This window comes from Anguilla rostrata, chromosome 1, assembly GCF_018555375.3.
Source record: "Anguilla rostrata isolate EN2019 chromosome 1, ASM1855537v3, whole genome shotgun sequence".
Lineage (NCBI taxonomy): Eukaryota > Metazoa > Chordata > Actinopteri > Anguilliformes > Anguillidae > Anguilla > Anguilla rostrata.
Genome location: NC_057933.1, coordinates 30,563,507 through 30,588,627, shown reverse-complemented (window position 1 = coordinate 30,588,627; position 25,121 = coordinate 30,563,507). Strand labels below are relative to the sequence as shown.

Sequence of the window (25,121 nt, the reverse complement as noted above, 5' to 3'; positions counted from 1 at the left end):
TGTACTTTCCCTCCAGCATTGACACCAGCAAATACCAGTGATCCTGTTTGCAGTCACATGATCTCTTACCCTGCAGTTTTGACCAATAGGACAAAGGACATAGAACAATAGAACTCCCTATGGCACACTACTTATGTCATGCAAAAGGTTCTGAGCTGAGAAAAATAAAAATTGCTAAATACTCTTTGTGCCAATGCAATCTCACTTTACTTTTTTCTTTTTTTTGGATCACCATTTTTTCCACCCTAATTTGAAATGTCAAATCACAACTTTTGGCCTACACTGGCATTTATCCCTGTAACAGAATTGACAACACTGAAAATAATAAAGAAAAATAATGTCATGCTGGAAAATAATACTGCGCATGAAATACAAATATTTAAGTGTATTCCCTCGTTAATTACCACACTTTTACAGTGCAGTGGTAGAAGCACGCAGATGCACAGCACTGGGACATGAAAATCCCCAGGGATTTATAAAGGGCGCTTTATTTGCACAACGATGCCATGGTTATGTCATACTTGAGGTCAGTTAAGCTCTTGAAATGACAAAGGGATGAAGGCTAAATGTTAAGTTTGCATCTTAAACTGCTGCCTAACAGTGTAGGTTAAGGGCTGTGCACAGTTTTTTTCCTGACCCAAGAGCAGGCTGTCTGCCACTAGAGTATGTGAATTAGATATAGACAGCCATGAGTCAGATGACTGAAATCAAGGCCCGGTGTGCATGATATTGTTTTCTTTTTATTAAACTTTGTTAATTTATTCATTTTGCCAAATTTTTTTCTAGTTTTTTAAATTCCTGTAGTCATTCACACCACAGAGCACAGAGTCACACACCAAAAGACATCAGGTGAGTGCAGCTCGTGGTGACTCATCCAGAGCACACTGTAGAACAGCTGCTAACATGTTGCTCATCCCTCTTGTACATAATACATCAAAATGTATCTTGATGTATTTTGGAAATACAAAAATATATTTCTAAACAAGCATTTTGTTTAGTTCTAAACAGCATAGGCCCATGTGAGAGATGTTTATTAATAACTTCCAGTTACTTTCCTGCATGAATATTTGTCCATCCTGCTACAAGTACAGTGGCAGTGCTGCAATATAGTTCAATGTCTTTAAAAAAACAAAAAAACACATGAAGTAATTGCAGGAATTGTGAATTTAGCCTCAGAATCATTGTTTGATTTGAAATACAAATTTGATTAGTAAAGAGGAAAAACAACCAATTTCAACAACCAACACTTGTTCCAATACTTTTGCATTTAATTGTGTATCACTAAACTCCTTCTACGTCATGTCAAGTCTTGCAAAGCTTGGATATACAATGGTTTACCAGCACAAACTTTCTAACTACAATCAAGCAAGGCTCTACATTTTAGAAGAAAAATAAAATTGATAAGGATCTAGTTTGCCACAGCCACTAGACCAATCTTATACGAAAAGGGCCCGTTTGTTCTAGCCCAGCACTAAGGCATCTGGTTCTACTTTGCAAAGGTCTTGATTGAATCAGGTGCCATAGTGCTGGGCTAAAACAATAACCTGCACCCACACTGGCCCCTTTCGAATAAGATTGGACACCCCTGTAAGAGCCCTGAAATAATAATCTTTGATACTAGCCTTTTGGGTAATCTAGGTTTTGACTATATCAATGTTGCAAATCACAAACATGACTAATTTCATTTTCTTAAATATTTATTAATACCAGTACATAAAATTACGAGCCACTGTATAAAATTTGCAGAATCACATTAAAAATAGACATCCATTTGCTTGGTGCACTGGTCCACACTTTTGAAATTAGTGGGAATAGTGAGCAAACCAAGATAACATAATTTAACATTAACATTTTAACATTAGATGTTTAGTTTGCAATGAAAATTTGACTTTTACATTTTCTATCAGTATCCAAACAGCATACAGACAGATAGGGCTTCCCAGGTCACACGCACCATTTTACTCACACATACCTAAAATGTCCAATTAGCCTAACCTGCATGTCTTTGGACTTTGGGAGTAAACTGAAGAACCCTCAAGAACCATGCAAACACAAAGAAATGCCCCACCCCCAGGATTTGAACCCTTCTTGTGTGAGGCGACCATGACACCCAAAAATGTCCATTTTAAATAATGCACTAATCTTCTTAAAAGATACCATCATTAATCTTAGGTTGTTAGATATCTTAGCTACATACTTACTACTTTGATTTAACAGCCTCATTCATAAATAGACATGTCAGGGCAAACAGATTGCAGCAGAATGAGTTCACATTATCATATCCAGTAAACACAAAAGTTATGAGACCTCATCTCATTTTTGAACGATTAATAATCAACTAGGTGACTAGTGTTAAAAAAACATCACTTTATGTTTTAAATGTACCCTAACATGTTTCAGCTCTCCCTCCTGTGTCAGCATAGCTTCCCATGTGAAAACAAAGCATTCTTGATATTAATATTTATTATAGTTCAAGTATTCTTGAGTATAAAATAGTACCCTTCAGAAAGTATTGTTGCTGTTCGGAGGCACTGGCGGTAGCGCAGAGCCATAATACGTATCACTGCGGTCTACGCGCGTGTCTGTGTGTGTGAGAGAACGTAGACCAGGGCTCTGCTGGACCGTGGACTCTGCAGGAGATAAACAGATGGACAGTTTGAAGCGGTCCTGTGCCTGCCAGTAGGACCCTACGTTTAGCTTGTCTGTGCGCTGAGGACAACACAAGCGGGGGGAAAAACACAAGGCCACGGGCTCTCACTGAGTCACGCCAGCTCACCCGCCCTGACCTCACCAGAACTGATGCAAAGCGAATACTCCGTAGCCGCTTTGGAGAAGAGGTTCCTTATGTGTCTGTTTACTGCTTGAATGTTGAATGCGATTGCGAGATTCAATAAAAATATATATATATATATATAACCGATTTGTGGCAAATAGCGACACAGTATTGCATTCTGGTCAACTGTGAATGCAAGCACAAGAAACAATCCAGTATAATTTGAAAAACAGAGCACGTAATCCAAATCCGAAATAATGTGCTTTTGTGACAATCAAAGAGGATCAGAAAAAACGCTTTTGTTCAAACACATAATATTCGCCCTGAAAGCAATGTAACTGCTGTGATGGTTGGAGTGACTGTGGAATGAAATGGTGTTGTGAAAGATGAAATGGGGAGGGGGGGGGTTCAGGATTGGGAATAAGGGATGGGGGGGGGGGGGGCAGTAACTCCTGGGGTGGGTTTGAGTTTGGGAGTGGGCGCATTAAGGCGTCATTCAATAAAGGAACAAAGCGTTGTTTTGAATGCTTGCAAGCCAACACCGTACTGCCTACCTGACATGAACCTGACCAATGAGAAGAAAGGCAGACAAACCGCACTGTGCTATCGATGCTATACTCAGGTCCAGTATCTGATTGTGAGCTGTGGCTCTGCCGCAGCCTGATTTTCAGAGCTTTGGTGTGGAGCTTCTTTTTTTTTGAAAGGGGGAGTGAGGAGAGGGGGCCCCCCCCCCCCCCCCCCCCTCCTGCTGAGAGAGAGAGCTCTGGAGCCAGGGAAATCTCCCAGGGGGCTCAAGCTTGCCAAGACCTGCCACAGATCAGCAGCCAGACGCACCCCCAAACCAACCCACCCTGGCACGCGTGCGCACACACACACACACACACACACAAATACACACACATAAACACGCACTTTTATGTGCAGTGAATTGTGCTGCGTGTGTACCTCCATGGCTTTCCACTCTCAGTGATGTGTCCTTTCCCCCCAACTTAAGGGAAGCAAACGCACACACACACACACACACACACAATTAATTTGTCTCCCAGTGCTGTACAACAGGGCAGGTGGGTGGATATGGTATGTCATACAATATCGCCAGTAGTTTTATTACTTTGCCCTAAACAGAAAGCGGACACTGAAGGTGAGCGGGCATAATTTGTGTTTGCTCTCGCTTTTGGAGAAACAAATCACACACATCTTTTTATTCCTTTATTAGTCTTACCACTCCCTCATATGGCCCTTTTTGATAACTGGGTGCAATATAGTACAGCAGAACAGTTATGTGTATGCTGCATAATCAAATATTTAACAACAGTTCATTTTGGAAAATGCAAATTAACTAACTGGAACGATTGAAGCCAGGGTGAGACGTTGGTACAAAAACCACCTCAGCTTTGACTCACACCTGCCAAACTCTGTTTTAATTGCTCTGTTGTTAGGCTGTGACTGTTGAACTCACTGTTCTCTCACTTCTATCATCTTCTCTCCTATACCTAATGTTCAGACTTCTTCTAGACTCTTCTCTCTCCCCCTCCTTTGCTCATCCTCCCTACTTAACTCTCCTCTTCCACTTCCTCTCATTCTCATTCCCTGCAGTTTGCCACCTCCCCCCCTCCCTTCCCCCCGTGCACACACGGTCTCCCCCATCTCCCTTGCACCACACTACCGAAAATAATTATTCACCTGCGCAGGACAGCCTTCCTAAAACTAGCCATTTCCAATCACCTTCCTTTTACCCAGAATGCATTGCCTCAGTACGGTGCCTGCGGGCTGAATGTAGGGAGCCCTGCTGGTATGTTGGGCCTGGTTTTCCCCTACCATTGTTAGTACCATCATTATCATCGCCTGCTGTTGTCATCACCATTCAGCTAAGTGCACGTTTTTCTGCTTCCTCTGGCCACCGGGGTGTTTCGTGCTCTTTTAAAAGACAATTTTTAAAATTCTGTTCATTCATGACTCCGAAAGGCTTGGCAGTGGGGGGGGGGACTACCGAAAACCTCCCTATCCCAGTCTCCCTGGAGTGGTGGCATTCTGATTGGCTGCTCCCTGTAAACAAAGACTCTGCCCAGCTCTCTGCAGTCAAGGACATTTTTAATTGCTGCAAGAAGTAGCATATCCTGTGTGGGGGTGGAGGTGGGGGACTCGGGCGGGGGGATTCGCAGTCAGAGTTGGGGGGATAATAATGTTCAATTATCATACAAACTGTTAGCCCTTCCATCCCCAATTTAGCAACAGAGAGAGTTATCTCCTCTCCTGTATTACATGGCCAATCTGAAGTGGACCTGGAATGATGGCGTCAGGTTTTGATGCTACCTGGATGAGGGAGGACCTGTGGTGGAGTCTCGCTTGCGTGGGACGAGATGGTCTGCAACGGAGCTGTGGCTTTCGATAATGAGCCCAAAAAAACGAATGAAAGGTGAGGGAGCGAGGCTCTCGCCAACAGCAGGAATTCCTGTCAGTATTTATGCCTGTGCTATAATGCGTGTCTCCTGCTCCAATGCAAGAGTGGCAATAACATTTGAATTAACGATCTGAAAAAAAAAAAAAACAAACACACATTTTAAGGGTTGTTCGCTACTCGTTAAACGCTTCTTCTGAAAGCTTAGGGAGTGCTTTCTTTATGGCTCGCTCGGTCTCATTCTTTTTTTTTTTTTGCCGCTTTTAAAGATGCAATCTGCGGCAGCCTTTGTTTTTTTCTTTTTTTCTTTGTTCAAAGGGGGAGGCGGACGCTTTGTTTTGCTATGCGCCACGTGTCGCCAGCGTAACCCTCCCTGCTCTCCGTCCGCACCCGCGGAGAGGAGGAGCGAGCAGCCCGCCGCCGCCGCGCGCCTGGCAAAGCCGGCTGCCGCGAGAGGCTGCCTGAACAAAAGAGCCGCGGACGCTGGCGCCTCCCGGGGTTCGGTTCGTCCGCTCTCCGGCCAGGACGTTGATCGTTTCAAGCACGATCCTGTTTTTTTTTTTTTTTTTCTCTCCAATATTACTATTTTTGTCCTAGAGACCCATTAAGGTAGCGTCGGTAATGACTAATTACCGATCTGTAGAAACAAGGCTCTAATCCTTTTTGTCCCCTCGGCCTGCTGGAGGAGAAGGCGCTGGAGATAGCAGCGGGAGTGTAAACACGGGAGGGTTTTCCGTCTCCCCTCGCGAGAAATCACCCAAAAACCATAGCCGAAAGGAGAGCACGGCGCAATGCAGGGGCGGTTGCAGTGCACTGGGGACAAGGGCTGAAGAAGAGCGAAGACTGAGGGTCTGCTGCTAACACCCACATGAGTGGGTAGGAGGCATCTGTACAGGATTCCCTGCCCCAAGGGCCTCGATTTGCACACAGAGCCACAGACAACAAGGAATCCTTGTAGTGTTATTAACTTTCAGCGCTAAAGGCAAACTATGCACGATTTTCAGCCATGCTGTGGTCCTGTGTTTACAACCAAAGAAGCCTCTGTCCACAACCAACACCCACTCACCTAATTATTTTGTATTTGTTTTTATACCTTTTTTTTATTTTTATGTCTCCATTTTTTGATAGCTGTCGCCATGAAGGAAAAGCAATTCCAAGGTTTTTGAACAAGCCCTGTTGACTTGCCTTTTTGCTTTGCTGTGCTTGTGCTTCTTCACTTCTGGCATTGCAGTAGCAAGCTAGCAGAAACCTTCCAAACACATCTTAGAAGAAATACAGAAATACAGGCAGTTGAGCACAAGTTCGGCAGAGATTGCCAGTGCCTCAAAGATATGACTGAGAATAGTTATTTTTACAATATTTGCCTTTAAAGGTAATGTATCTACTTATTTTTATCCTTGATTCTGCTCTAACTTATATTTGTGTTTCTTATGATTATGATTTTTTTCCCTAGTCAGTATCAGGTTTTTCCATCAACTTCAGTTTGGACAAGTTCAAACCAGTATCGAGATGATGCACACTGGTAAGCACAGCTAACTTGTTTAATGCAACACAGCTAACGCAATGCTTAGAGAAATAGGCTATTGCCCAGAACATGAACTTCCCAATATAGTCAGGTCAGGAGAACTCCGGCCCATCTTCCAACGCAGACTGAAGACTGACCCCTTCAGATTGTGCCATGACTCCCCTGAGCTCGTTCAGATATCTTTTTTCTTTCCTTTTCCTTATGGTTAATGTTATAAGTATAGCTGTGTAAAGCTATGTTATCTGCCTAGTGGTTCCCCACATTGTAGGGATGGTGCAATGCAAAGCGCCTGCTATGGTTTATTCATTTAACCTAACTGCAGATTCTTGTATGGAGCATCCAGCCGTGGTGTTTCCCCTCAGAACAGTGTTACGCCCTGTGTTTTGGGATTAAATCTGAACTGTGCCAGCTCTGACTGTGTCTAGGAGTCCTGTTGGGGTCCAGGGAGAGGGAAGGTATCAGGTTTTGTCTGCCCTGTCACACAATAGTGGCTCCTCTGGTAAATCCAAACTGCAGTCTGCTGGAGCCAACAACATCAGGGTTCTACGACGCTCCCATTTTAGGATTGCATTTGCTCCTGAAAACGGAAGTGTGACAGCTGGAAAAATAATTTTTTTTAGCACGTCTACCAACCAGGATGCATTAGGGTGCTCCTCATTTTTTAAGCTTAGGAACACATGTGCTCGCTAAAAAAACATTAGCATCTACGCTAGCTGGTAGAATGTTCCAAAGGACACCGGCGCTAGTGAGCTGCCTCTACAAACTGACAGAGGACATTTCAGTGATAAGACATGCCTGAAAGGACTGGACATTCAAAATCCATGAATAAAATAAAATACAGATTAAAAAGTCACTGTAAATACCCAACTGCCAATATTCCCAGACAGTGATGCCATGGGTCGGGGGAGACGACCGCGTGTGGAGAATTCTGCGGTCACTGGCTGCAGACGCATATCACATTTATGTCTCCAAATGGGACTTTAAGTGTTGCGTCTTGGTGAGCAATTAATCAGTCAGAACAAGGTCCCCTCCGTAAGCCATGGCGCTCACTAAATCTCAGTCAGCATCACCGCTCAAGAGCACTTACAGCCTTCTGCAACAACGGCTTTCAGACAATGCAACGCAGCGTATTCGTGGCCTCAACCTTTTCTTACCGAACTGTCACACGTGGTGTTTTTCTCATGCAACATACAAACATTGAGGGAAAACATGCAAGCTACTCATTGGTAGGTCTGCTCTGCTTCTGGTCCAAAAAGCCGGACAATTAAATCACTGCACCCCACCCAAAAAAATGGTGCTAAAAGCCAGATGTTCAACTAAGAACTGCACAAGTCTTGCAGTCTAAAGATAAACTTCCTCTTCAAACAATATTATTCGCTAATATACTACAACAGGGGTGTCCAGTTTTATCTGAATAGTGCAGGTGTGGTTTTTTTCCCCCCACACTAAGACACCTGACAACCCTGCACTATGGCATTATCAAGATGGAAAGTTCAGTCTTCAAGCAAACAATAGTTCAAAACAAGAATGCTCTGGAATGCCATTCCAGCACCTGTAGTAAATCAATCAATCAATAAACACAGTTCTATCTGAATTTATCTTGTTACCAGTGTAACGGTCACATGAAAAACTTGGTGTTCATAGTTTAATTTCAACTTGGATACTTTCCATTGAAACAACGCATAGTATAACACAAGGAAATCTAACAGTATTGTTGTCTTTTGATTGAGTAGAAATGTTTCTACTTTCACTGGAAGGCATCATGATCAGATCATTGACCAATGGGCTACTAATTCCTGGAAGACAGGTTTTTGTCATTTTCAAATCGGAGGTAGGTAACCAGTATCAAATTTGCCCTCATACAAACTGAGCTCAGCAAACGAGTATGTTGGAATACACACTTGGATAACTGGATTATCAACTGATGTCAATACATTCCTTTTCTGTCAGGACCACTGTCATCAAGTATTATTGACAATAAAGGCAATACAGTTATGTTTGGCGGTATGGCTCTGTTCTGGAGCTCTCCCGCCAACCACGCAGCCCGCGTGGATAAGGCCGGGAGGCCAGCAGCCAAACCCCCCCTAGAGGGGTACACACAGAACAGATCCAGCAGCAAAGCAGTTTTTTAACACACATGAATGGAGCAAATGCAATTTCTTAACACATAAGGATGGAGCAATACAACTTCTTAACACATAGGAATGGAGAATGCAAATTCTTGACGCATGGGGATGGAGCTGGGGTGGTGGAGGGGATTTACGAAGCAACGTGCAGCGCTTGCATGCAGGAGGAGCAGCCGAAAGAGTAGAGGGAGGCTGTTTAAGTAGACCGCCCTGTTAGTGAATGTACTGTGATAGGCGAACATCACTCGGCCGGAGCGCTTGACTCTCGTGACCTGCCAGAACTACGCGATGCTCCATTTTAATAAATAAATTAAAGTGAAATAACAGATTGCTTAATGCTACTTGCCAGCCAGCCAGTTAAAGCACCTTCTCACTAAGGTAACCTGACAAACCACACATCACCACACCCACCCATTACCACATCCAACACTGATGCAAGGTTTATAAGGTTTAGCACAAGTACAAGCACAAGGCTTAGCAGCCCATCCAATTTGGCAACTATTTTGAGCAAACACAGATGGTTTGTACCAATTTTAATTTGGTTGTTCCCCCCTCGATGTACCCAAGCGACACACTTTTCTTATGATACACTGACCAGATCCCAGAGTTCCCCAACCTACTAAATCCAAATTTATCCCAAGCTCACTGCCTCTGCTCAGATTTTGGAAAGGCAAGCAGTAGATGATTCTTGGCTTGCAACCACAGACATTTTAATGAGTTGTTCCACACTTCATTGGGAATGCATGGCTCCCCTTTTAAAAACATTGGTTCTGAATATTATCAGCTGCAAACAGCATAATGGCTAATTATACAGGCAAGGTAGCTCTTGGAAGCTCCCCTGCACCCAAATATATTCATACTAAGACTGTAAAGGCACAAGCTTCTATCTACACTAATACATTCATGACAGGCATCATTTAGGAATCAGTAATATAAAAAAAAAATAGAAGTTCAATTCTTGATGCTGTTTGCAGACAAGGTAGCTGAGATCTTACATCGAGTGATTAGTATACTGCAGGACTTCAGCGTGTGTTGAGTTTGGACAGGTACTGTACGCAAAAACACAGACAGTGCAGCGCTAACAAATGGGTACTCAGGGCTGTAGTACACAGTCGCACAGTTGCAGAGACCCTCCTTGCCAAGCAGTCAGGCAGCATCTGCCGAGCGCCGCTTGACTGCTGCTGACAGGCGCTGTGCTGCAGTCATGCGAAGACGAGGCGCGTCGGGCATTTTGACTGCTAGCTCACCCAGACTGCTGTCACCCGCAAGACTGCTAAGGAAAGTATTTCCTTCTTTTTTTGTGAAAGGGTATTGGTTACCCCACTGAGCACTGGTATTGGTTATTTAGGAGTAAAAGGCTCATATTCGAAGAAAAACAAGCAACGCAAAGATAAGTATTCGCAATTGCGGTAGTCCGTCATAGGTAGTTTATTTGTGAACTCAATGTGGAGATGTAACAGGACATTTTTGAATTGTACTTTACAGAGGAATACAATGTTAATTTCTGTGATCCAAAAATGTTTATTGTAGGCTCTTACACTTTCAGGTAAAAGCAATACATTTTTGTTTTCACCAAGGACACATCCTTAGTAATCATTGTAATCAATTATTTCATTTACTAAATACATTTCTGAGAGATCTATAGTTTATGATGTCCCGTTTAAGATTTGTTTCCATATACGAGTGCATTAAATAGCCACCCCTGCAGCCTTTAGTTGATGTTGGCTCCATTTATAGGGCCTTACCAGCTTTAAAAAAAAATGGTAGCCTATAAGTATAGAGTATTAATTTGGAGGGGCCAGTGGTAACCGGAATAACTCTGGCTGACCCAAATGAAGCTCTACTCCTGGAGTGAGTAGGTCAGATTTGTCAGGATTCATTTTATGTGATAGCATTTTATGTGATAGCAAGTCGTACAATCTGACAATACAAAACACAATTTGTGAAAAACTTTTTCTGAAAATGAAGCGTCAAATTTGAGACGATCAATAAATGCTCATCAAAAGAAACCACAGGTGGGATATCGTTTCATTTTCTTTACATACAAAAAATGTTTTGCTAAAGCAGAGAGGAAGGCTTCATTTGCTGCTCTTCATGTTCTTCAAACATTTGACAAACCGTGAAACAGCACCTGATGTTGCAGACATTTCCAGCTGTACGCAGATAAATAATCGTGTGTATGATCAATATTTATTCAGAATGGTACTGAGGCCATTTCGAATTTAGAGCCTTGCATTGACGTGACAGTTGCCAGATGAAAGTAAGGGACTAACTAATGATGTGTACCATTTCTAGACTGAAAACAACCTTCTGAGTATGCCAACAAAGTATAGCAATGATTTTCAAGGGTTTGAGGACACAGAAACGGAAAGGAAAGCCTTGGAAGAAGTTTTCACGGGCCAGTTATTGCAGTGTTGCGGAAAGTATCCCAAGCACCGAGGGAAAAAAGAAAGGGATTGAAATTAAAACTTAATAAAGTTCGTACTGCAGAGCAAATTCGCTCGTTCTGCTGAGTCATTCCGCGCGAGGCGCCATGTTTAAAAGATGGCTGGCAGTGACGCCTTTCCTTTCTCCATTCCACAGGCTTACCCGTCTGCCCCTCTCTCAGCCTGTGCCGTGTGTTGTCATGGTTGCTGAATTTAAGAGACACAGCTCATATTATTGTCCTTACATGCTAACACTCTAAGAATCTAATCAGTGGTTTCCGGATATTCTATAGCACTGGTAACACATCACAGGTAATCTTTTCCATTTATTTACGCATGTGTGCGTTTGTGTGTGTTACGTCCCCGTGTTTCTGCGCGTGCACGAGCGTGAGCGCGTGTCTCTCCCTCTCTCTCTCTTGTTGTTTTCCCTGCCTCTCTTTCAGAACCCACTGCCATTCGCCATTTCCCACCGTCATTCACAATCATTCTGCTGGTTCCTGCCTACCATCCCACCAATCAGAAGACAACGCCCATTTTAAAATCCCCGCCGGTCATCCCGTATACAGCTGCTGCTGCGCTGCCAATATTCCCTCCATTATTTCCCGTGTTTACATCGTTGGTTGTGTATATCTGTAGTTTGTGTTAACCCCTGGTTGTTTTGTGAATAGTGTACCCGTTCCCCCTGTTTTACCCTGTTTGTAAATGGCTCTTTTGCCCGCTGCATTGAGGCATTGGCACAGGTAAGCCGGAGGCCTCTGTGCACTTTCACGTAGGATTTGTTCGGGGGGTGCAGTCAAATTTAATGCGTGTGTGTCTGCATTTGCGCTTTGCCTTGCATTGAAGTATTAGTATCGAAACTGCGTCCCGTCGGCAGAATAATGTCGGCGAGGCAAAGCGAGTCATTGGCCCATGCTGTGACCGTGCAGCCGGTGCAGGGCCGCATCAGGGGTGCAGTGACACCGGCAGCAAGAACGTGTCAGATCGCAGCACCCTCCGTGCTTAAAATTAGCCCTGTGCCTGAGAAACCTGCGCGGGTGCGAATCGTTACGCAACGGAGGCAAGAAGAACAGAAGGAAAAAAAAAAAATTGGAAAACAGGTAGCATGAGACAGGACCGAAATGGAGAGGGTGAAGCCAAGAGAAACCGGCAACAAGCGTGGTAATTGCGGACAATGGCGGTAGCAGCTTTTGATATCCGTTCACCATGCAGGCGGTTGCATAACAAAGGCACGATGAAAATGTCTAAACGAGAGAGACGAGTAAATACTGTGTTGACTTTCACTTTGAGGCGGAAAATAATAGCATGTTTTCAAAATAAACTTGGCTTAATGTGACAATGTGAGTTTTTAGTGTGTATGTTTTTGCGTCGTCTGTGCATTTTCATTGTCCAATGTGCAAATAGAGTTGAAAACTAATGTAAAGTTAGTTATTTTAGGGTTTTGGACAATGGTCAGCATGGACAATGTGCACCGTGGTAGTCTACCAGTGTCTGGAATTCCACAGGAGGAATAAAACACCACTCTTCCATGAAAGAGTCAATCAATAAAAAGCTTAATTGTCAGAAAAAAAGTCAGAATAAAAGTCAAAATAACCCATAAATGTTCACTGAGAAGGACATGACATATGTGCAGTGTCAGAGTCATGCTTCTTAAGCCACTGGCTGACTGCTCGTGCTTTGTGGAGGGGGCTGCTTTCATCTTGAAAGAAATTCCATTCTGCAGGAAAGTAATACTTTAACATGGTATAATGTGAAGAAGATCACTCAGTAGCATTAAGGTGATCACTCACTGCCATTAAATAATGGTTTGCATCAACCTTGCCTTCTGGTATGTGTACATCCAAACCATGCCCACACAATGCAGTCCACACTATTATCAAATCACTAGAACTCTTAACTGTCGGAATACTGTTGTTTCCTTTTTTCTTCACTACCAACAGAAACCTTTTATTTAAGTCAGTGGTCTTCAACTGGGGAAGCATAGGATCTGCTGGGTTGTTTTCACCTTAAAATCAGTGACCAGTTTATACCTACAAATCCAGGATAGGTGAGTTAACTGTATAATAAACCGCTTTATGATCAATTAAGTGATTAATTAAACTGAGTAACGAGAACCAGGGTAGCTGCCCTGGGTAGCAAAATTACAAGAGCGTCCGCAGCTGGGTGTTTGAGCGTTCACATTATCTTTCGGGCGTGCGATGGCAGAGCACGAGACGGAAGGCTGTTACGCAAGATGGAAATGAGTTTGCCTCAGCTTGCTGTTCCGTGCTATTTTGGAGCACGCCGCTCTGAGACGCGAGGCGGAGCGGGAAATTAGGTCAGGACATCAATGGGGCAGCGCCGTCTCCTAGCAAACAGAGTCTCCCTCCGTTCCCTCTCTCCGTCTCCAGGGCGCGTTCCGAAGGACAGGAAGCGCGCAGGGGCCGAAAGGGCCCGCGTAAAACAATAGGGACCTGAGGCGGGGGTAGCAAGGGGTAGCGCGCGGGAGCTCTCCGACCCGCCGTTCGAAGGATGAGAGGAATCGCGCGGAAAGGACGCGAGGCCCAGAGCTCTCTCGCACGTGCTCTAGGGGTGTTCCCTACGCGAAGGGCCCGGAAATGTGGGCCGTCTGGACCCGCCGCTTGGCAAGGAGAGCGAGGTGGCAGGGGGACAGACGAAGAGAGGAGAGGAGAGGAGAGGAGAAGCGCGGGGGTCGAGAGCGGAGCGAGTGCTGAGGAGGGAGTGTGATTGAGGACAGAGGCAAATCCAGAAAGTAGGGCGATCCCGTTCGTGCACCTGGCGGACAAGCACACCCTCCCTCCTCCACCCCCCCCCCTAACTGCTGACGCGGCACGGTCAGGCCCCGGCTATTTAAAACCCAGTCTTCGTTCTTCCGTGCCCCAAATTCCACCGTTCCCTCACCCCCCTCATCACGTTCCTTTTGCCGGGCCCTGGATTCAGGGTTAAAACAACCGCAAAGGCCGTTAAGAAGGTCGTACGGTTCCTCATGCGGTCGTTGGTGGGGAAAATACAATCCCGCGCCACTGTGCCACTTTTGTTTTAGGAGTGATATTTGGGAATCAATTTCTAGCTGGCCCACAATGCATTTGCGGCCCGCTTGGCAAACTATTAAGACTGAACTTGCTACTTCACTATAAGTCTTAATATGACACATATTGGGAACACAGTTTCGCTCTTACAATTCACTGTCGACAGTTACAGTAAAAACAGCAGGTACAGTATAATATTGTATTTCGCACATATAATGTGTTATATGTGAAATACTAGATGTTACATATTTTGGGAGAAATACTATATACAATGTATTATGATATGTATAATATGGTATTTATCACACCATTTTCTGCCATATATGGTATATCACACAAATCACGTTACATAATATAGCATATAATGCACCTCAGAATGTATCACATTGTATACCAAATTGTCAATCAAGTACAACATATCACACAAAACCCGGTGAGGTCCAACTGTCTGCACAGCCCACGCATAGCAGTGGCAGCAGAATATTTCCCAGCAGCTCTCAGCTATGTTTGCTTCCTTCCGTGCAGCTATCAGTCAGCTAAGACCGGGGAGCCCCCGAAGAGGAAGTGTTAAATGGAAACAGCCTGATGTCGGAGCACCTGCTCGTGCTGTCGCATCGTGTTGTAGCAGATCACGGAGCGGCGCGTCGCCATGGCGAAATGTCACATTTTTGGACTGAACAGGTGGCGCGGAATGTTTCCTCCTCGGTGGGTCGTACACGCTTCGTTCCGCAGACCGCGCTGAAAACACAAACTCACCATTCCTACAACGAGGTTAAAGAATTGATGTTTATTTTGTACAGGCAATTATCTATTGTTGTCTTTAGTGCTGTGGATAGACACATATTCCGTTTTTTTATTATTCATAACTAAATGTGATTCATGAAGGTGCGGGAGAAAGCTTGACAGGTTATTTGTTTTGTTTTGAATGGATTCAGCAATTTCGTTTTACAGCTTCTTGATCCTTGGCTTGCTCTTTTGAGGTAATATAAGGGAGGGATAATTTCAAAAACAATATTTTGTCTCATTTTAAATCACTCTTTCATTTATAATATTTTTGTCTTTTAAAAAACAGGGGGAAATAGCAAGATATTGTGTGAGCAAACCCATTTCCATGGGGTGCTTTGGCCAGCTGTGCTCTTTTTGGAGAAAAATGGCACTATCCATCGCCCTCTAGGAGTTCTCGTCTGGGGAAGTGATCTTCATACTCACCTACAGCGTACTGTCATCAGAAGTTCTCAGGACAAGAGTATGGAATGGAATTGATAGTAGATATCTAGCTGGGCAGACGGGGTTGACGGGGGATTAAATCCAATCAATAGCTAGCCAGGCAGTCAGCGAGGAGCTGGTACAAAAGAATGGTTTGACGTCGCTGAGAAATGCAATCAAGGGTAAGTGCTGGCTCCATTGTTGGCTGAGATGTGGCTTTCTTTCATTGCTTAGATTTGTCTTGATGGGATGCCAATAAGTAGTCAAAAATTGGACCCCAAGCATCAAAACTTTTCATTCACCAAACAAAACTCTTGTTTTATTTTTCTTTTCCTTTTCGTTTTTTTTTACCAGCGCCACATAACTGTACTTATCGAGTGGTGTTTTCATTGCTCTTGTTGCCCTGACCTCTGAGTGGTGAGCCTGTCATATCCACAGAGAAGAAATCGCTCACCTGCTGCGTGCTGCCTGCTGCCTGCTCTGCCCCCCCACACCAGAGAACACCGCTGAAGAATGGGCTTCTGACATCCCTCAGAGACACAAAGGCGCAGTTACCGCCACAACGCGCTACGCCACACGATGCCGCGCAGCACCACGCTACCTCCAAACTTCTCCATGCTATCTTTATACCACGTAAATGGCTCAGATTCGGTCCCTACTTTCCCCCAGCTCTTACAAATGAATGTGAGACTTGAACACAGTTCTGAGTTCAGCCTCAAAATGAACTCACCAACGATGTTTTCTGAAACCTATGGTGTGGATTTAGTTTGGTGAGTTTGAGTGATTGTAAAAAAAAATAGCTCCCTGGGCAACTCCCCTCCCCGTAAACGTAGCGGTCGCAACGAACAAAACGGAAACGCCTACGTTGATTTTTTAGGAACATTTCAAAATTGAGACAAAGCACTGGATTTACATCAAAGCCAACATCACAGCCACGATGCCACGCAAAGACTGCTTCATGACAACAGCAGGTGCATCTGAGTTTGTTATATCCCCTGCGCCCAAACGCCCCCTCTGCCTGTCATTACTCTTCGTCTTTGCGCAGGGTTCTTCTCGCAATATCGAGCACAAAGACCCAACGCAGTTTTGGGCTAGCCTATGCGACGAAAATTGGAAATATGCAGGGAACGGAGAGGCAGAAACGGAGGAGAAACAACTATTCTGGAGGCTCGGCGCACCACATTCCTACTGCATCGTATTCCCAAAGGCACAGCATCCCGTAGCTTAGCATCACTTGCCATTATCAATTATCCATTAGACAGTGTACTATTCGCCCCAATATTGCTGCTGTGAGACTGAGAGGGCTTTACAGTGATCAAAACCGACAAATCTGATTTAAAGACCAGCCATAAATAAGAAGCAGGGGCTCCCACAAATGTGCCTAATGAATAATGGATGGCTGTTTTGTAATCATTTTCCCATATTGCACAGGTTCTCTCGAAAAACCATATTCTTGGGAAACATTTTTCCTGGGATTTTTTTTTTTTTTTTGCGATAAAAAAACTCAGACGGGTTGTTACAGACGGCGAGCCGCAGAGGTTAAAATTCCCGCTGGGATTCTTAAAAATTTGCATTTCCAAAGATTTCGGTGCCTTCAGAACTTCAGAGGCCTGTTTCTGTCTCAGACTCTGGTGGCGGTGGTACTGGGGTACGTATGCATGTTGGGGGAGGGGGGTAGTTTTTATGTACCTCCCATTTTTCATTTTTTGTACATTCCTCCCATTTTCACATTTTTTTAAAGGAGGGTGGGACAGTCCTTGCTTTTATATTTTATGCTTTAAGTAGGCAGTATAGTTCAAACAACATGTACATTTTTCAAAAGAGAAAACTACCAACGAACAATGTTGCTGAACACCTTTGTCAGTATACTCAATACCAAATCCATGTTCTTTGTTTTATGTCACTCCACACCACTGAGGGGCTCATAAACTTGTTGCACAGATTTTTCCAAGCTGCTTTGCAAGCTTTGGATCAGTGACACCAAAATGCCAGGAAATTTCCCGCCAGGAATTTGAGCACGTTTCGTTGTGTAAAATCTCTGTGTGATCAATCATAAAGATGACAATAGTCTTGTCATCTTTATAAGAGATCAGCAACTCTTAGTTCAACAGTATTCATCTCAAAAGTATTCCAGTCCAGACAAGGATGACACCGATTCAGGAAGAGGTGTCCTATCCACGACAGATGAAGTATGCTTGAAACGTACCCCGCGTAAGTACAGTACGCAAATGCAGACGCTTTGGGCTGCGCAAAGTCGATTTCGTGTGACGTTGTGTTCTCAAATGTGTCACCTGAAATTCTTAATGCAATGCAACACAAGCGCGAGCTGTAGTGTCAAGCGTCACAGCGAGGGTCGCTACAGCAGGCCACGACAGGATGAAGCCGTCTATTTCGATTTGTGCCTTCTCCCGCTCAGTCTTTTCACAACTGTCCTGGATCAACCCCTCGAGGCTTAGCTCCACAGGGACATAAGAATGCAAGTTGAGTATGTACAACCGGGCTGTGCTTTTGCAGCGCGTCAGCCCAATCTAGTCATTCACATTCACGTATTTATGTAGGGCATGTTTCCGGTCTTAAATCTAGAAAATTTTGACATCATTTGTGATAGTAAGTGTAAATCTTATGGACAGAAATGCAGCCAAATAAAAGATGAGGAAACTACAAGTAAAAGATGGGGAAACTAGTAACAAGGTAGCTAGCTACCTACCTAGTATTACTAATTTCCCCATCTTTTATTTGGTTACCTTTCTATCCAAATTATTTATCCATAGTTGGGCTAGCAAATGAGCTCAAACCTTTCTTCCTGAAGGAGGAATAAGGCACGATTCAATTTTTCTATTTGGGCTAACCTATTAGAAAGGTCACACCTAAAATCTCCTGTATAACATCCAAACACGATTATATGAACAGGAAAATGAAGTTGAACTTCACCCCCATACCCCGCCCCCCCCCCTGGCCAGTCAACCGTGACGCGACCAACCATGTGGTATTTTGACAGACCAATTACAGACAGGGGAAGATCTGCGTACTTTTTAACACTGTGTCTTTTTGTTCTTCTCTTGTTCAAAACAACCTGTTTCAAACAAAAAGTTCAGTTCCCTTTTGAGTATACTGTGCCATTATTCAGTTGGGTGGAAAGCAGAGGGAGTAACAGAAATGGAAGATATAAAAGATGCAGAAGTGCCATTAGGAATGGACCACCCGGCCCCTGTCCCCCGTCCACGCTTGGAGAACCGCGCACCGCCCGGACTCGACGGAGTGCGTCACACGCCTCGTCTATTTTTCACGTTTTCATGCCTGATCAATCAGGACCGGTGCTGCAGAGCGATCGCTATGCCTGAGGACGCTGAGGTACTCTATACACGGGCCTGCTCTGTTTATATTTGTTTACGCAGTCTGCGTGCTACCATGGGAAACCAATGCGTCTCCGTTCACCGGAGTAAGGACGCGCCGGTAATTTAAATGGATCGAGCGGGGCTTCCGCGCAGGTAGTTCTGCGATACTATCAAACGCGTAAACAACAAAAAAAAATGGAACGTCCTCGGAGCCGGGGAGGGGGAGAGATGAGGCGTTCGAGAGCTCAGGAAGGATGCGTTGTTCCCGTCCTGGAAAGTGCCGGAAACACGTGAGGGTAGCAGAGGACCTTCAGGGAGGTTCATTCATTCTTCTCTGCCCGCGTCTCCCCCCCCCCCCCCCCACCCACTTTATCACATGCTCTCCGTCTCCATTATAACTCATGCAAATTCTTATTTTTTGACATGGCTTGATTGCCACAATAAAGGCCCAGGTGAGCGTGCTCCCAGGTGATGAATGCGGCTCCTGACTTGTTATGCCACAAGGTGACCGCCGACATTAATCACCCGGGCCCGCCGCTCGCGGGATTCCCATTACGCTCCCGTTCAAAAAGTTCTGATTGATTTTTAATTGGCCCTCCTGCACGGGAATAGATCACGCTCTCCACCGCAAGACGGGAATCAGACGCCCGTGACTTCCAGGGGTCGCGGCAGACGTGCCAGAGAGCGCGCGAGGCGGTTTTATTTTCCCGATCCCCAAACTCCTGGCGGGAAACCGTGTCCTCCTGGTGAAAGCTGAACCGACCGCCGTTCCTGCTCCATGTCGATGTGGATCTTTGTTTGTCAAAGGCCGCTGTTTTCTGCTGCACATGCGGTGCCAAAATTTACTCTGGTCTGATTTGAGATCAATCCTGTTGGAGGTTCCGAGTTGTTTTTTTTTTAGTATAATTACAGAAACAGTAGAACGAGAACTGTAGAGCAACAAAACAAAGCAAAAATAAAAAAGAAATATGTATTATAGTACTATATTTAAAATGTATAGTATCATTCATATTTCCCTTCTGGTATTAATATTGTCAGGCTCAGAAGTTCCAACTTGTAATAAAAACAAATAAAAATATTTCAACATAGGGATGAACAAATTAAATGACATTGTTCCTAGTAAACTTCATCGTCCTCATTGCCATGAATTTGCCTAAATTGGGCCTCGTGGAGTTTTTGCTGTTTTTTCTTTCATGAAAATAACAGGGCTGCTGTAAAACATTCGGTATAAGCATCTAGCCCAAACCTCCTCCTGCACTGGCCAGATACGCTGTAGTTCAGTAGCTGGGCCAGTGTGCTGGGTAAGTGCATTTACACACCGCGTGTGTGAAGGGCTTTCTCATCCGTCAGAGTCTCGGCAGACAGCCCCAGTCACATGACACCCCGCCCCCATGTGCTGTCCTGTTTTGTCTTCCCTCGCCAGACTGGATAATGGTATCATTTGAAAAAACCCAAGGGACCTATTAGTTTCAATTCATTGGATCAGTGATCAGTTGGGCCGAGCAACTTAAAGCGTTTAACAGCCCCCCCCCACCCACCCCCACGCCCCAGGCAAAATGTGGTTAAATCTCTAAAGCTGCTAATTTCAGTTTATGACCTAACCTGTCTGATCAGCTCTCCACTCCCCTACTAATGGTGCTCTTTGGTTTCACAGGACCTTAATTGCACACCTAAATTAAAAATGAGTTCATAATGATAAAAATTTGTTCATAATGACCAAAATCTTGTTCTCAAATGAATTTGTGAAATATAAATGAATAATGTACACCTTTGTGATAGAGTGCACAGTGATTGAGGTAAAATCACATAAGGCTTTGTGTGCAGATTTGAATGTGCAATGCCAGATTATGATCAATTAACTTCATTTCTCTATAACAATTGTGACCACGTTTGAACCAGAGACTTGAGTTTGAAAACTACAGTACCCATGGTGCACCACTCTACGACATCAACATACCCATTTCTGGTTAATAGGTTCTATTCCCACAGCCTTTGCTACAAAAATGTAATAAAAGGGATTCTCTCATGTAATACGGCAAAACAATCAGTTAAATATACTTCAACTAAGCAGATTTGACTAATTGCTTGCCTGTATTGAAAAAAATAATAATATAAATACTTTACATTATTTACTGAGTACAGCAAAATATCTGGTCAGTGGTGCCATTTACATAGGAATTTTGCAAGGAAGTACCTATGAATCTTCCCAGTGGTATTCAATTTTAATATATACCAGTGACTGAAACCAGTCTTTTTTTACCCAGTCCCTGTAAGAAAATAAAATCTAGCACAGTTCACTATTGGACCAGCAGAACTCAATGGGAGGTGGTAGACCAATAAAAGCACCCATACAAGGCAGTCTATTTGAATGCAAATGTGCACTTGGCAGTGGCAGACTGTGTATGAGGTTGCACACTACACAGCTCTATTCAAACCAAAGCAAGCTATGTGAGTCAGTGATAATATTAAGCGCACCATGCCTGTGCAGTGGGAACAGACAGCTTCTCCTCCTTGTTGTTATCAATGCTGTGAGATATCTCTGTCTATAGAGGATCTAAAGACATCCCCATGCATGTGCACAATCAGTAATATATAAAGCACATGAGGTACTTGAGTCTATATCGCTCCCTATGATGCAATGATGAAATTTTAAATTAATGCATTGTTTATAATGTACATACCTACATTTATTCTCAATTTTCCCCTATTGTTGTCAGTACCACAGTTGTTCTGAATTCCTATTCTGAAGGCATTTTGGAACAGATATTATTTAAATCCAACGTGACTAATTAAAATAAAGACGTGGTGATAATTACTATGATTATAGTTATTTGTATGGCTTATGAAGATTTCCTTAGCCGCATACGATATATATGATAATGGCAGCATTAACACCGCTGTACTAATACCACTCTTGTGCATCCTTATTAAAGCAAACTGTAGCCTATGCCATGTTTAAACACCTGCGATTGTCAGCTTACTGCTATCACAATATTGATATCTGATATATTGCTAATAATGCTAATCTTTGCGTGCTTCATATTAATATTTTTTCTCCTCCTGCAGTGTGGTACTCTAGAAAGATAAATGCTAGGTTAAACACCCTGCCCTGTTAAGACGCAATTAACTAAGAGTTAATTAATACGGCTGCCATTACGCGTCCTTACTTGGCGACAGCTTCAGCCACCCAAGGCTCTTTTTTCACTTTCAGACCAAGCTTGGTCTTAAATGTCTGCCAGCCCCTCTTGCCTCTTGCCTCTTACAGGTGCAGCGGTGGGGAAATGTGCCTCTGCATATTCTCCCTCCATCTATCTCCATCACTGCTCCACCCATAGGCCCGGGAGAGGCGTGCGCACAGTAAAGCTGTCAGTGCTAATTCAACTCTAACAGAGTTCAAACGAGTCCAACAGGGATGCGGCGCGCTCCGTCAGAGTAAACTCGCTACTCCGCCAGAGTTGATTTAACACTGAACTTTTTTGTTGTGTGAGATAGATGGAAATCAAAGCTATGAGTGGGGCATGGGAGAATACAAACAGTGAACAGCCACACCTTCTCAGCCGAAATATAGTTAAGAAAATTTGCAATCTATTCATTTTATGGTTCTGAGAGCTTAAAAATAAAGAGCTTAATAAATAATAATGTATTAGTGTCAAATATACAGCATATGCATTCATGAATTACATGAATACTTTAATAATACTACTCCTACTTCTAGAATATATGAAAATAAATAGAATTATTATTATTATTATTATTATTATTATTATTATTATTATTATTATTATTAATAATAATAATAATAATAATAATAATAGTAGTAGTAATAGCTGCAGTAGTATTTTCAGTTGTGATTGCTTTTGTTGTTTTCATATCAAGTTTCAAAGTGACAGAATAAGCAAGCACAAAATAAACCAAAAAACTTCTAGACAATTCCCATGACCCTAAACAGACAGGTAAGTAACATCGACGGATCACCTTATTACCCAAATAAGTAGAGAGGAAGAGCACTTTTGTTCCTCAACCCAACTCAGATATTGTATGGGTGGCAAACACTCACTGCAGAAAGTGATGTTTACATCAACTGAACCAGCTTTCACAAAGTGCTAAAAGTGGCATACCTTAACAGCTGCCATTTGTGTACCACGCACGTGGATGTTAAAAATCAACACGCCTAAAGGTCTTCATATCTTTGCCCAGCCAGACATCCACCCTTCCCCTGTATGAAGCTTTCTAGCTCTTCAAAATATGCTTAAAATCCCATACTGCAGGTTGAATACTCATCAGCCATACCAATAAGCAACTCCTCGCTCAAGACAGACCGAGCACAGCACAGTTTGAAAAACAAGTACACAAGATCCAAACAGAGCATATAACAGAGTAACGATGTCAGAAGCTATGAAGCACAAATAGTTCTCCAGATGACCACCTCCACCAGGAAATCTATATGGAACTTTAACCTAGTTTTGGTTTGAAATTGATCTCTTTTAATGAAGAAACAAAATGCCCCACATGCACCTGAGTTTCGAAAACGCTGAAGCTTGCAAATGCGCAAAGTGGGTTGCACTGAAAGGCGATGTATTCCACAAACAGCCTGTGCACTAAAGAGCCTTGCTCCATACCAGCTTTACAATATGTTATACATGCAGCATAGATGCAACTAGGTGAAAGAAAAGGACACATTTGTGAAGCTGTTATTCTACACAGAAAAGGCAAAACAGTATTAGACACCCTTTTGAAAATCCAGACTTCTCTGACACTTTTCTGGCAGGATGTTATTCTGTTCTCTTTCTCTCTGTTTTTCCCTCTCTCTCTGACTCTCTCTCTCTCTCTCTCTCTCTGTCTTTCTCTCTCTGCCTCAACCTTCCATTTTGAGAAATATCTTCCACCGTAAGTAAGTAAACCCTACATTCAGTAAAGCATGCCAAAGCTTCTGAACCACAACAGGCGTAGGAACGTTAAAAAATAACCAAAAAACCCACCAGTTTTTGTTTTGTTTGGTTTGTTCTTAAATGTTGTTTTCTCAACAAACTTTTCACCTGGATGTCTCCTCTCTCTCTGCCAGACCTTGCTGTGAAGTTCGCCCTTCTTCTTCTGTATGATAATTATTTTTACGACTTGAAGGATGGAGTAGGGAGGGAGGGAAGTAAGGGAGGGAGCGGGAGGGGGAGGGGGGGGGTGGAGAAAAGTCGAGATAATGGTTCAAGGCAGGCAACCAATAGGCCCGGAGTACAATGCGAAAAGGAACAGGGGCAACGCCAATGAGACGGAGCGGAGGGAGGCGAGGGGAGGCAGCGATGCAGCCACAACGACAGCGGCAGAGGAGGAGGAGGAGAGAGAGAGAGAGAGTGAGAGAGAGAGAGAGAGAGGGAGGGAGGGAGAGAGGGAGACAGACGGAGGGAGAAGCCAGAGGCTCCGCACACGGAAACCCGCGAGGCGCCCGGAGACGGCCCCCCTCACGAGACCGGCGGCGGACGGGGAGGGGAGCGGGGAGAAGGGAGCGTCTGACTTACCCCTCTCTCTGGCGGCTCGGTGTCCTGCCCTCCAGCCCGCCGGCTTTCCCCCAGACGTCCGTGGACCCCGCGTGGGCAGCCGCGCGGAGGAAGCGCAAAGAGGGAGCCGGAGGAGGAAAAAAAAAAAACACACACACACACACACACGCGCACACACACAGCACGCGCGCACGCACACGCGCGGGACTCGAGGCGCGCGCTAAAACCGGGGCGGCGTGAACGCTGGAGGAGGGAGGGAGGGAGGGAGGGAGGGCTCACGGACGCATTCTCTCCGTTTCTTGTCCTGGGCTGAATCTGCTCTCCTCTCTCCCCGGCTCAGTCTTTCTCTCCCTCTCCCTCTCTCTCGCTCGCTCTCTCTCCCTCTCACGCTCGCTCTCCCTCCCTCTCTCTCTCTCTCTCTCTCTCTCTCATTCTCTCTATCCCTTCCCCACATTTATTCAGAGCCCGAGACAGTCTGCTTCCAGCGTCAGTGGCTCCCAACAGGCCCCGGGTGTCTCTGGAGCATAGCATGTGGAGCGTGCGCGGTGCTGTATTTAATGTAATATCACGGAAAGGCGAATGCACCACATTCGCCGCAGAGCCCCCCTCTCAGCTCAGCCCCTCATTATCTCTCCCTCTTCGACTGGGGGTGTGAGGCTCCATAACAAACCCCCATCCTCCAGTCCCCGTTCATGAACAACATTAATGCAGCTCTAAATGCACCGTGTTAATTAATGCATTTCTTCAGTCAGGGGCCTTTGAGTACCGCAGACGACATAGGAGGATGCAGGAAGAAGCTTGCAATCTAGCACTGAAA

At 44.3% G+C, this 25,121-nt stretch overlaps 1 protein-coding gene across 10 annotated transcripts in view; it reads right to left on the bottom strand.

Moving 5' to 3' along the window:
• The window catches only part of myt1lb (myelin transcription factor 1-like, b), a 136,877-nt gene extending 112,286 nt beyond the window's left edge, over positions 1 to 24,591 (bottom strand). For 5 of the 10 annotated variants that reach the window (XM_064334149.1, XM_064334194.1, XM_064334184.1 and 2 more), the window contains exon 1: positions 23,795 to 23,941. The gene's annotated coding sequence lies outside the window, so the exon portion shown is untranslated. Of the gene's footprint in view, positions 1 to 23,794; positions 23,943 to 24,325 lie in introns of those variants that run through there. The other 5 variants (XR_010329771.1, XR_010329772.1, XR_010329774.1 and 2 more) reach the window with 2 other exon arrangements.
• Between the last annotated feature and the right edge of the window lie 530 nt (positions 24,592 to 25,121).